This window comes from Lissotriton vulgaris, chromosome 6 (assembly GCF_964263255.1).
Source record: "Lissotriton vulgaris chromosome 6, aLisVul1.2, whole genome shotgun sequence".
NCBI lineage: Eukaryota > Metazoa > Chordata > Amphibia > Caudata > Salamandridae > Lissotriton > Lissotriton vulgaris.
The window spans coordinates 463750520-463764026 of record NC_141694.1 but is presented as its reverse complement, the minus strand read 5'-3'; positions in this window follow the sequence as shown (position 1 = coordinate 463764026).

Here is a 13507-nt window from a genome sequence, read left to right as displayed (position 1 = left end):
AGTCCTGGATGTTGAGTGCCTCAGTTGAGATTTCTGAGCAGTGCTTGTAGAACTGTCTGAAGCTTATTTGCACCTGCTGCAGCTTCACTAGGTCCGGCGGAACTTGTTGCCTTTTCCTTTCTGCTTCTTTTCCTACAATGCGTTTCTTCTGAAGACACGACCAGGTCCCTGAATGTGTGCAGGGGGACGCTATTGAATGAATGAACGCGCCGAGATCTGGATGGCACCGAGGTGGTGTCCAGCAAATTGCCGCACTGGTGTGGCCATCCTACAATGCTGCGCCGAAAGTCGGCGTGGGGTGCCCCGTTGGTTTATGAGGTGATGTCAGTAGCGGACCGATGTGTGAATAGGTCGGAACCAGCACAAGCCGCCCTGCACTGTTGAGCCTTTTTCAATGTCTGTTTTTTGTTCTTTCCCCTCCATCAAAAACAAAACAAAAATACAAGGCGCCAAGATCCGAATGGCAAGTCCTGGATGTTGAGTGCCTCAGTTGAGAGTTCTGAGCAGTGCTTGTAAGACTGTCTGAAGCTTATTTGCACCTGCTGCAGCTTCACTAGGTCCGGCGGAACTTTTTTCCTTTTCCTTTCTGCTTCTTTTCCTACAATGCGTTTCATCTGAAGACACGACCAGGTCCCTGAATGTGTGCAGGGGGACGCTATTGATTGAATGAAAATGGCGGCTTGACACAAAGCTGACTCAAGCGTTACTGTTGGTGCTATACAGACAAAAATTGGTTTTCAGTTTGTACATTCTTCAGGTTTTTTTTTCCATCCAAGTCTGATTGAGAGTTTGTAGAAAAATGGCTTCAGATTTTCCACATACTGCTCTTCAACATTCTTCCTAAATGTAACAATGTGAAACTCACTAGGAGAACGGCTGTTTCTGTTTCCTTTCAAAATGCTGCCACCAATATTTTCTGAATGGAAGACACCATCTTGTAACATAAAGGGCCGAAAGGGGTTCTGGTCTGGCCGATGGTTGGTGGAGACATTTTGACTATATCTTGGACCTGCCCGGCCTCGCCCAAAATGGCGCCGGTATAAATGGGACTCGTAACTCTTTGCCCGCAAATGTATATCTAGAAAATGTTATTGTAAGTGGCCCTGTCGTATTTTAATTACAAAATGTACGTCCACCGATTCCGCAACTGTTAGACACCTTTGTTCTTGTCACCTAATGGCCCGCTCGTTACGTTCTTCTACAGTGTAAATGTCTCCTCATCATATACGATTTGAGTTTGCTCCGTGGCCGGCCCACGTGGTTATAGGCCCGTATTTGTATACTGACATTTTCACAATAAAGGTTTTTAAAACAAAACACGGTAGTAGTATTTTCATTTGTAAAGTTTTTACTTTTAGTGACTGTTTTCGAATCAGTAAAAGGCAAGTGAAATAAAGCAGTCCAATTACATGACGGATAAAAGGTATAATATGTAGGAACGCAGTAAAGATAAATGGTCAAGGGCAGTTGTGTTTTTCATGTCTGCAACATAAAGTGATCGATAAGAATCTGATAATCAGGCGTATCGGCGACTAAGACAGCAGGCCGAATCTCTTTTACTCAACGGCTCCGTCATGGAAGGAAGAAACGCCCTTTTTCTCGAAAAAGGAATATATTTTACTTGCAAGACAGTTGTAAATTTTCCGGGAAAGTACATTAGCCTGGAATATTATAACATATGTTTGAAAAAAAAATATTGTTCGAAAATAATAAAAAGCGTAATTTTTAGGTCATATGACCAAGCTTTTCATCATTAAATTAACAAAAGTAAAATGAACCAATGAAAAGTTTTATTAACAAGTCACATGACCTGTTATGCTTACGTTACGCGCTGCGCGCCGCGCCTCGGATCACTTCCGGGTGCGCTAACGCGGCGTGTCATAAAACGCATTACGCGACAACGTAGGTCAAGAATATAGTCTAAATGTCTCCACCAACCAGCGTTCAGAACACAACCCCTTTCAGCAGTCCAAAAAGTTCTGTTAAATGACAACAGAGGGGACAGGCAACAAGAACCATCAGTCAAAGAGGGGAGGGCAAGTTCTTCTCTTCCGGGTCATGTTGGGGCGCTACCGGAACTGATCGAATTGGTAGTCTACAGTGTTTCTGGATGTTTCAGACTAAAGCTGGCGTCAGCATGAGACCACTACCATCTCGTAGCTCCGTCGTGGCCATTCCACGAGCAATCATGGCAGCCGCTCCCCACCAGAAGCCTGCGGGAGTCGGAGGCCCCCAAGACTTTTGTAGAATCTTCACGGCTGAGGGGACGCTTTTCGAGAATGGGACCCAAGCCCTAGCAGACAAGCGTCCGAGTTCCAAGGTGTCCCAGGGCCATTTTAGTGGACCAGGCCCAAAACCGAAGAGCCGGCCGCCATTTTGAGAGTCCTGTGGCAGCCGCCTATCGCTGCACCGCAAGAGCGGGCGCATCTCAACTACATGGTGAGCGAGACGCTGTAGTCGCAAGAGCGGGCGGAAAACAGCTGAATGGCGGAAGAGGCACAGTGTAGCAAAAGCGGGCGGAATGGCAACTAAAACGATAAAGGGGCGCCTCACTACAGCTTGTCTTCAGGTCAAACGGATTGTGGGACAAGGTCCAGAATTGAAGAGTCATCAAAAGGCAAAAAGTACCGCCGGACCCCGGGAGCCGGCCGCCTATGTCGGGGGCGATCTCAGGCTACACCAGTGCTATAAGACTTGGGGAGGGTGTCGGAGCCAAGCGTCTTCTCCGAGTCCATGGCCATCACAGCGCCCCTCAGGGGCCTCCGTCAAGCTGTTTAGGAAGGTAACATATCACATTGTTTTCTAATGCAGTCAGGTCCACAAACGACACTCACTTACTTTGAGAATAGTGAAGCTGCAGTAGGTGGAAATAAGCTTCAGACAGTGTTACAAGCGCTGCTCAGAACTCTTAACTATGGCACCCAACATCTAGAACTTATGCTATTTGAGAATGGTAGTGACATCGAAGCATCTCAGGGACCAAAACCATTAACGTACTTTCACGTATGAAAATCTTACTTGGGGAGGGGGCAGGAGCGAAGCGCCCCCTCCCAGTCAGCGCCACCACACCGTATGTTGAAAATCTGAAGCCATCGTTCTACAAAGTCAACCAAACTTGGATTGAAAAATCTAGAAAAATGTACAAACTGAAAACCAGTTTTGGTCTGCATAGCATCAGTAACAACGCTTGAGTCAGCTTTGTGTCAAGCCGCCATTTTGATTCAACAAAGCACAGGCATTGAAAAAGGCTGAAATTCAGAACTCTAAACTATGGCACCCAACATCCAGGAGCTTGCTATCCGGATCTTGGAGCCTTGTGCTGTTTTCGATCTATTCACACATCGGTCCACTACTGACATCATCTTATAAACCAACGTTATGTAAATAGTTTTTTAATAAAATGTTTTACCCTGTTTCTTTGCTGGTGTGTTGTCTATATTTTTAATATTTGCATAGGGTTTGTCATTATTTTGTGCGGGATGGGTGATGGAGCCGAGCTGTCTTGCAGCCCTCATGGTGTGGAGCTCAGTTCATCTCACTATTTTCGTATTTCTCAAGAAGGGTTGTTCCTAATATTTCTATTTTAGCGAGGTCAAAAAGAGATCCAATTAGTGGCCTACTGATTTTGCTCGATTACTTTTATTTTTTTACACGATTTTTCACTATCTGCAAAGACTAAACAGAGTATTGCGACTTTGTGCTTGTTTGTAAATAGAGAATGATCCAAAGAGAACCAATTCTAAAACAGTAAATGCTTGGACAACAATCAATCAAATGGAGAGACAAGGAGGTACGACGGATTACAACGGGGGTAAAGGCCTGCGTTAACTACCCTTCTGTATCTGCAAAGAGAGAGTACTACTAAGGCAAAAGAGGGGAGGGGGGGGGGGCAGCGTTCAAAGCACATCAGCGTGCATAAATACGAAAATGTTTTTATCTATCACGTACTTGACATTTTAAAGCTTTTCATATTTGCTATTAAAAAACCAATGAAATTCACAGAAAAAACCATAGGTTATAGTGGATATATAGTTAGGAATTTGCATTTACAAAACCTTGAAAATTCAATGAAAAAACCATAGGTTATAGGCCATATATAATTAGGAATTAGCATTTACAAAACCTTATTTTACTCGCATAAAACCATTGAAATTCCATATATAGTTAGCTAACTATAAGCGCTAACTATATATCGCGCACCCGCAATCCACTGCTGATGATGTCACATATTACATCATTCATGGCATGGTCAGTGACATCACTGATGACATCACTGATGACATCTCAAATGACATCACTGATGACAACTCAAATGATATCAATGATGACATCTCAAATGACATCACTGATGACATCACTGATGACAACTCAAATGACATCACTGATGACATCTCATTTGTCATCACTGATCACATCACTCATGTGATAATACAATGAACCTCTTCAGACTCTAATATAACCTTACATACACTCAGTATAAACAGACACTCACAGACTGTCACTCATCCATGGAGTTACTCACACACCTAGTCAGTCATGCAAAGAATCAATCACACCTCCATTTCCTCAACTATACAGTTATACACATCTTACTTATTCAAACATATAATAACACATATTTACTCTCTTATATAATCCCTGATACAAGCTCACAGTGATCGATACAGCCACTCACACATTCACTGGGTCTTATGTTCAGTTATTTATATATCTCAACTCTCACATGTATTGTGTTTTACATACGTACTTACTTGCACATGTAGCAATGAGAAATCCATTCACTCACCAACACACCCATGCACAGTCATCCGCCCATATAGCTGTTTCCACATGCACTCTTGAACTCATACTCCTAGTGAATCAACTGCTTACACATCTATGCACAGAGTCACGCACCTCCCAGCCACCCACACACACACTCAGCCTCCCATTCAAATATTTGGGCAACCAATCAATAACCCATATGGCCACTCTTATAGCTACTGATCAACACTTGCAGCAGCTTACACAACAACAAACATACTGATGCACGAATTAAGACAGTTTAGTCACTAACCCATGTACTCAGTGAGACACATTTAATCACTCACTCATACAGTCAGTCATGCACCTACTAAATTCTTCATCCAGACACTTATACATCCACTCATTCTTCAATATGTGAAACATATTTAAACTTTACAGACACATACAATCACTGGTTGTCTTGATCAGTGATGTCATCAGTGATGTCACTGACCATGTCATGAATGATGTAATATGTGACATCATCAGCAGTGGATTGCGGGTGCGCGATATATAGTTAGCGCTTATAGTTAGCTAACTATATATGGAATTTCAATGGTTTTATGCGAGTAAAATAAGGTTTTGTAAATGCTAATTCCTAACTATATATGGCCTATAACCTATGGTTTTTTCATTGAATATATATATATATATATATATATATCGCCAAGAGTGCCGCTTCGTTGCGCCAGCTATCAGTATTCAGCTAACCCCAACAAGGACACAGGAAGACCCAGAGTGCAGGTGAGTTTTTATTTTTTCGCACACCACGCCAAGATAACGTTTCGCCCTACACAGAGGGCTTGGTCACATGGCGCCATGAAAGAAGTTGCGTAAATTTAAAGTGCCGGTGCAGACTCAACGTCAAATCTGATTGGTCATTATTTAAGCAATCACAATTGAAAACACCTTTGCAGACATTTTTTCAAATACATGTGCCAAATCACAACGCAGGGTATGAAAAAGATAAAGTGCAATTGCTGACATTATTCCTGTATAAATACATTTTCAGTATCCGACATCATTTAATCAAAGGCTTTAAAAATAAAATAAATAAAGCGAACAATTCTTATTATGCACTGCTACGCAAATGGTAGTCAATCAAAGTTGTCTGTGAGACATAATTCATATATATACAAATAAGTGCAAATAGGCATTAATCTATGTGTACGCTGTTTGGCTACCGCTCATCACTGCATGAATGCAAAAAGCCAAAATTATGTCCAAAACCTTAAAATATATACACATTAGTTCATATATATACATCTATATACAACGAGTATGCTATACACGTTTGTCACTGATTACCATAGAGATTTTAAAATGGTAATATATGCCGGATAGACAGGTAAGGCCTAATGAATAGACATACCTTTGTCAGAAAACATTCATACCCTGCTAAGGGTGTTAGGTCAGTATTACCCTGAGACGTTGAAATACTGTGCACCAAATAAACCAGTGAAAGTTAAAAAGCAATGATGTTCTAATATTGCTGAATCAAGTTATCTAAATTACAGTCAAAACTTAGCTACAGAGCAGAAAATACAGTGAACAGCAAATAAAAGGCACATGAAAATTGACCCAGACATGACAAGAAAAATAAACGTGGTAAGCAGCACAAATCATGGGGATTGGAATATATGGAACTATAGACAAGTGTAAAAATCCTCAGTGGAGTTAAGCCCATTGGGGCTTTTACTGTCCATTTCCAGAATGTACCTGGTCTCGAGAGCCCTCAAGATCCCTTCCCTATTCCCTCCCCTTCTCAGTGGGCCAATGGCGTCAATGGCATAGTATCTTAGGAGCCCACTGTTGTTGTTGTGGAACTCCTTGAAATGCCTGGCCACTGGGTATGTGGCGTCGCTGGTGTTGATAGCACGGATGTGCTGGAGTACCCTCTTGTGAACCTGCAGTTTGGTACTACCAATGTACTGCAGGCCACACGGGCACTCCAGCACATACACCACATATTCAGATTTACATGTCAGCTGCTTATTGATTTTACGTGGCACTGTAGAAAAGGCTGTTAGGAACTCGGTCTTATTGAGTCCCTGAGTGCAGGCCTTACAACTGGAACACTTTCTGAATCCACGGCTTGCCGCCAACCAGTTTTTAGGAGGGATCACTTCAGGGCTGGATTTGACCAGGGCATTTTGCATTGCAAATGCTTTCCTGTAAGTGATGGCAGGCTTGTTACACATATGGTCTCCTATAACTGGATCCAGTTTAATCAGATTCCAGTTCTGATTGACAATTTTCCTGAGTGCTCCATGCTGACTGTTATAAGCCCAAATAAGTCTGACTGGCTGCTCACAATCAATTGCATTGGGTTTCTGATGTTTTCTATGGGTCAATGCAACTGTGCGGGAAAGGGCATTAGCTTTATTGATTGCTGAATCAATAAGATGTTCCTTATAGCCTCTGGCCAGAAACCTAAGTTTGCTAGCTGTTTGTGCCTCCCTACAGTGAGATTCAGTACTGCAAACACGCCTAATTCTAAGCATCTCCCCGTAGGGGATGCTTCGAATTAAATGTGGGGGATGGTGACTTTCTGCATGCAATATAGTATTGCCCGCAGTAGGCTTTCTAAACAACTTGGTCTCTAGTTTGCCCTGGTTGACCACTAGTGTCACATCTAGAAAATGTGCTACATCCTGACTAATGTGTGATGTAAATGAAAGATTGTACGAATTGCAATTCAAGGTCTCAATGAAACAGGTGACTTGCTCCAATGTACCCCGCCAAATCATGAGAATGTCATCGATGTATCGATACCATCGAATGACATGGCGAGTGCAGGTGTCTTGATGAATGCCCATGAGGACCTGTCTCTCCCAGTACCCCATGTGGAGACAGGCGTAACTGGGAGAGAAACACGCCCCCATGGCGACTCCTCGCGTTTGTTGGTAATAGCGGTTAAGGAACATAAAAATTCATCATAGCAAGCAACATTTTGTTATGTTCCAACATCTCTATTGGTCGCTTGCCTAGAAAGAATTCTGTGGCCCTGAGTCCATCTTTGTGCACAATGCTGGTATATAAGGAAGCCACATCTAGGGTTACCAGCCAATAGTCATCCTGCCACTCAAAATCCATATATATATATATATATCCAGAACGAAAATTCAATGTTGTACGCTCTCAGAAATCAAACACAGTCCAAGAGTGAAAGTGGAACCTTGGCTTTAATCACACAACGCGTTTCGGCGACCTGCCTTGATCACGTGTGACATCTGCAGGAAAAGCTGGAAATAATTGTAATGATTATGAAATAAAAGATTTGAAGTCTAACGCTTGACTCTGGATCCGTATTTTGGAAGTCTTTCTCCTATCAATGAACTATATTCTACAAACTTATGATTATTACTTGGATCAATACATATTTTGTGAGGGTGCTTGATCAATGCCTGTTTTCTCTTTGATATATATATATATATATATATATATATATATATATATATATATATATATATATATATATATATATATACACATATATTAATAGATAAATATTACAAAATTCCAAAGCATACAAAAATAATTAATTATTTGAAATTACTAAAAAATAAATACAAACATTAATTTATAGAATTTTAAAAACAACACTTTTCAATAAAAATAACTATCATTAAAATAAAATAATTTGAATACAAAAAATATTTATGAATATTTTTTAAATAAGTTACTTCACACTGTATTCCCCTATAAATGCACAACATTTGATGAAATTAAAATAATTACCAATTAAATATGTATCTTTTTCAAACAATTAATAATTAAAAATTATTAAATAAATGAACACAAAAACCACTAATAAATAGAAATATAATATAAATAGCAATAAATAAAAAAGATGAATTACTTTTTTAAATTAAAATACTTCCCACCCTATCCCCCTATAAACCTACAATACACTTCTTCACAAAATTGCACTATTATCATAATTAGCAATTTACTAATTATTAATACATTAATAACCCATTTCTAATTAATTAATAATACATTAATTAAAACTATTAATTAATTTAACAATTACTTAACTATAATTAAATTACTTCCCACCCTATTCCCCTATAAACCCACAACCTGCTAATAAAAAATATTAATGTAATTTTCAATTAATATTAATACATTAATAACATTATTAATACATTCATTATAAATACTAAGAAATAAAAACATTATTATATTATATATATTATTATAATGAAATATTCCCTTAAAAACCCACAAACCACACCTAAAATAAATATCTCAATTATAATAAAGATCAATTAATACAGTAGAAAAATAGTTACCCTATTAATAATTAATTAATATTTAATTATTTGTAAATACTAATAAATGAAACATAATATTTACTTTATTATCATTACATTACTTCCCACCCTATTCCCCAATAATCCCACAACCCGCTCCTGAAAAAATAACACAAATAATAAAAGTATCTAAAAATTAATTAATAATAGTTAATAACCAATTAATAATTAATTTCTAATTATTTTTTTATGAATACTAATATATAAAAATAATAATTACTTTATTATAATTAAACTACTTCCCATCCTATTCCCCTATAAACCCACAACCGTCTACAGAACTAACATAAGCAAAAATTATTTAACATAAATGTAATTATTGTTAGAAATTTAACACATACATTAATAAAAATTACTATACTTGTACGAAAAAATTACATCACATACTTTTAACAAACATACTAAAATACAGAACACTAATATCAATATCAAAATAATTAACAACGATATTTTTACTAACGATATTACTGTCTTCGATATTTAAAAAAAACGTTATGTCTTACCTTACTGTCGATATTCTGTACCACGATATTCTTGATATCGATATTCTTTTACTTTGATATTTAAAACTCGATATTATTGTACACAAAAAAAAACCCTCGATATTCTGTCTGTGTATCAGTTGACTGGACAAATCTTGACGAAGTGCTTGGTGGTATGGGCCTTGGAACTTGTTTCTGGGCATATGTGAGAGTCCTCTGCATGGTTCCTTGAGCCCAGGTGCGGTTTAATGGTGTCTTATCGGACCTCTTTAATGTATGGAGATGCACCTGGCATGGGTGCCCATTGTCCCTTCTATTGTCCCTGCCATTTTCCCTGCTTTTGTTCGTTATTTAGCTGCTTATGGTGTTTAATTTGGTGCTATGTCCAGGTGTGGTGATTCGACTGGAAGATAGCGATGGAGGATCGAATAGCCCTATATGTGGACTATGTCCTCTTATTTATGTCCAAATGGGCTGAAAATGGACCTAGAGTACTTCACATCCTTAATTTTTTTGGGGAGGCTTCGGGGCATCAGGTCAAATTCCTATTGATGTACGTAACATGGGAACTGGATTTGATGTGGAGCCTGATCTTGCCCCAGTGATACGCAGAGCTAAGGAGTACCTCTCACGCTGGCTTCATCATCCTCTCAACACCATAGGTTAGGTGGCTTAGAACAAAATGGTGATCTTGCCCAGATTCCTCTAAGCATATTCCTATTCCACAAACATGATTTGACTCAGCCACAGATTTATTTGGCCAGGAGGGGTGCCCGAGGTGGCCTGTGTGAACTGCACTTGTGTAATATTTGACGGCTGCCTGGCCATGGCAGATATATGCATATGTTATTGGGCTGTTCATTTACTCATCATTATTGACTGGGTGCACAGGAATAGGACAATCCAGCCTACCAGGGTGAGTTGGCTCTGCTGGGTCTGGACAATGTGCTCCAAGTCTGTTATGGTGACTCATTTCCCTCTAACACCCGGAGGTCACCCAGGTAGCACTTAAAGAGTGGAGGGGGTGGGATCACAAACTCACCCAGTAAACCCCTCACTGGGTGGGTGGATAGTTGACTTAGGTGTCCTCTCCAGAGGCATGTAGAGAGTGGGATTTTATTTGGTCATCAAGACTTGGTGATGTTTGAGACGCCCAACATATGAAATCCTCCCAAGAGCTCAAATCATAATTTCAAATGCCATCCTTGCCATTCTACCATTATTTACAACTCAGGCATACCCTGCATGGCAATTTTGGTGAGCTTCAGGATCTGTCTGACTACAGTCCCCTGGAAAACATATTCTCATGGGCTACTTGGGCAAGGCCAGGACATTCCAGATTTACATAACCCTTGAGTTCGCATGTATGACCTCATTGCTTTCACTGAAATAACACTGGAAGTCCTGGGTAGGGTCTTTAGAGGACTGGTGAGATGTCTGCATGGCTCACCACACTCTAGCTATTTCAGCCTGACGCCACTTTATTTAATTCAAATACCTCCAGCAAGCATACATGATTCCTCTTCGCCTGTGGATGGTGGGGCTGATAGACTACATGTTTTAAGTGTGCGAACAAAGCAGGGGATGTTTCATGTTGTGTGGCAATTCCCTGCGATACAAAGAATCTGGTCTGTTGGGTTACTGTGTTATCTGCTGTGGTGGATATGACTATTGATGTTGATCCAAGCATTGTTCTGGTTTCGATCCTGGGTGAATTGGGTGGGACAGATGGCACAGGCCCTTAATGAGCCTGGGCACACTACTAGCTAAATGTGATATGACTAGCAATTGGACCTCCTCTGTGGCACCTTCGCTAGAGGTTTGGACTAAGGGGATGGATTGGAATGGCAACTTGTAGAAATAATCCATGAAGTCAAGTGGGCCACCACAAATATGATAAAGTCTGTGAAAACGGTGTAACTATCACCGATTGGTGATCTAACAGCCATTTAGAACATCTTTTGTTTATGTTGGGGGGTTACTTACTGGGGCTGGTTCCATTTCCCTGTGATATCAATGCTGCTATTTCTGGCTGTTTTATTGCTGTACATGGCAAAAGGTTTGATGTTAACCTGAAAAATGTTAATAACATCTTTCTATTAAAAAACTGCATTCAGGCTGCAATGACTAGCCTATGACATGATTCATTGTAAATTCTGTTTATTGAATAAAGAACATGTAATACAGACCAAGCTAGATGAAGATACATGTTCCTGTAAAACAAGCATCAAATGAGCCCACTTTCCCTTATACAAAATAGAACATCCGGAAAAAAACATACATGTCAAGATCTACCCCATTGAAAATGCAGGCAGGCTCTACATTACAAACTATAGCCAATATAGGGCAACAACATTCCTTCGAGCCTCACTGCTATTTATTGCAACAAGTAACACAGTAACGAGGGCCTAGATGCAGGAGGTAGAAAATGGGAAGAACAAGGTTCCTCTAACCTTAAGCTGTGGACATCTTGGTGCAGCAAAGAATGCATTTAAGATGTACTATGGGTGTTTGCAGTAAATATAAATTCTTCCCAAGCTCAAGGGGGTCTACTCTGATCAGGAAAGCCACAGGAAACTGACATCAATTTCGAATGAACAATAACCATAGAGAAAAATACAAACCTAAAAAACTCCCCAAACAAAAAGGTAAAAAGAAACAAAGGAATGTGCTGAGAAAAGATCACCCCAATGGCAGGAGTTGAGGAGTCATTAAGGCCAGATTGTCAGGCCTAGGTGTGTAACTCCGGGGAGTCCGGCATCTGGCCTCTAGTGTAACCCTGGGTGTAGTTCGGGAAGTAGCGCTATGCGTAGCTTGGCAAAGTGCACTTCGCACTACGCGAGCGCTACGTGAACTGCGTAGTGCGCTGTTCGCAACATTGAAAACGGCATCTTGCACAGTGCAAGCTGTGTTTTACTGCCACTCAAGTAGATTTTTACTAAACGTGGAGTGGTAGTTTCTCATCGCGAGTGGTCACAACCATACACAACCACTCGCAATGAGAAACCTAACCTCCCCCGCGTTTAGAATCTCACCGCAAGGTTTATTTTCCACTCTCGTGATTGCCAACTTGATGTTGCTGATCGTGAACGAGGAAAAAGTCTCGCCGGGGTATCATTTTGCCCGCTTTTAGTCGCCAACTTGACGTTGAGGACCACAAGCAATCAATAAATGACCGCGACACTACACTATGCTTGTTCGCACTGTGCTACGTGCAATTCGCATAGTATGAAGTAGCACAAACTTTGCAAACTACGCAAGGATAGTGTAGTTGTCCACCCAGGGTTACTCTAGTGTATGGTTCAAGAGAATCCTCAAATAACTGCAAGACCTGAAGTCTAGGGGGGGCCAGATGAGCGTGCCTGGTCTCAGTAAAGTAGTGTATAAGAGGCTGCCAGATGCGGGTAAAACACGTGTCTGTGTGATTAATGTGGGCGGTTAGCAATTCAAGAGCTAAAACTTTCCACAGATGAAGAAACCAGGTGGCAATAGGGGAAGGATGTGGTTTCTTCCCAAATAGGGCTATGCACTGTCGGGCTGCTCCTAACAGATGGAGGATCAGGCGCCAGTCCGTATATGACATAGATTTGAGTGTTGAGGGTTTAATGCCTCTGAGCGTGACTATTGGGGAAGAAGGAATTGTAAAACCCACTTCTGAGGACCTCCTTCCAAAAGACTGTGATAAATGGGCATGACCACCAGATGTGCAGGAAATCCCCTCCAGCCCCTTGGCATCTCCAACAAGTTGGGGGGTTTGGACTCATTTGGTGCAAGTGGGATGGGGTGTAGTACCAGTGCATCATTAACTTATAGGCCGATTCGCATTGTGGTGTGCTATGGAACGACTGTGGGATACCCTGCTATAACAGGTCCATTCCGCAAGAGAATTGTCTACTGCTAAGTCTTGGGCCCGTCGTGTCT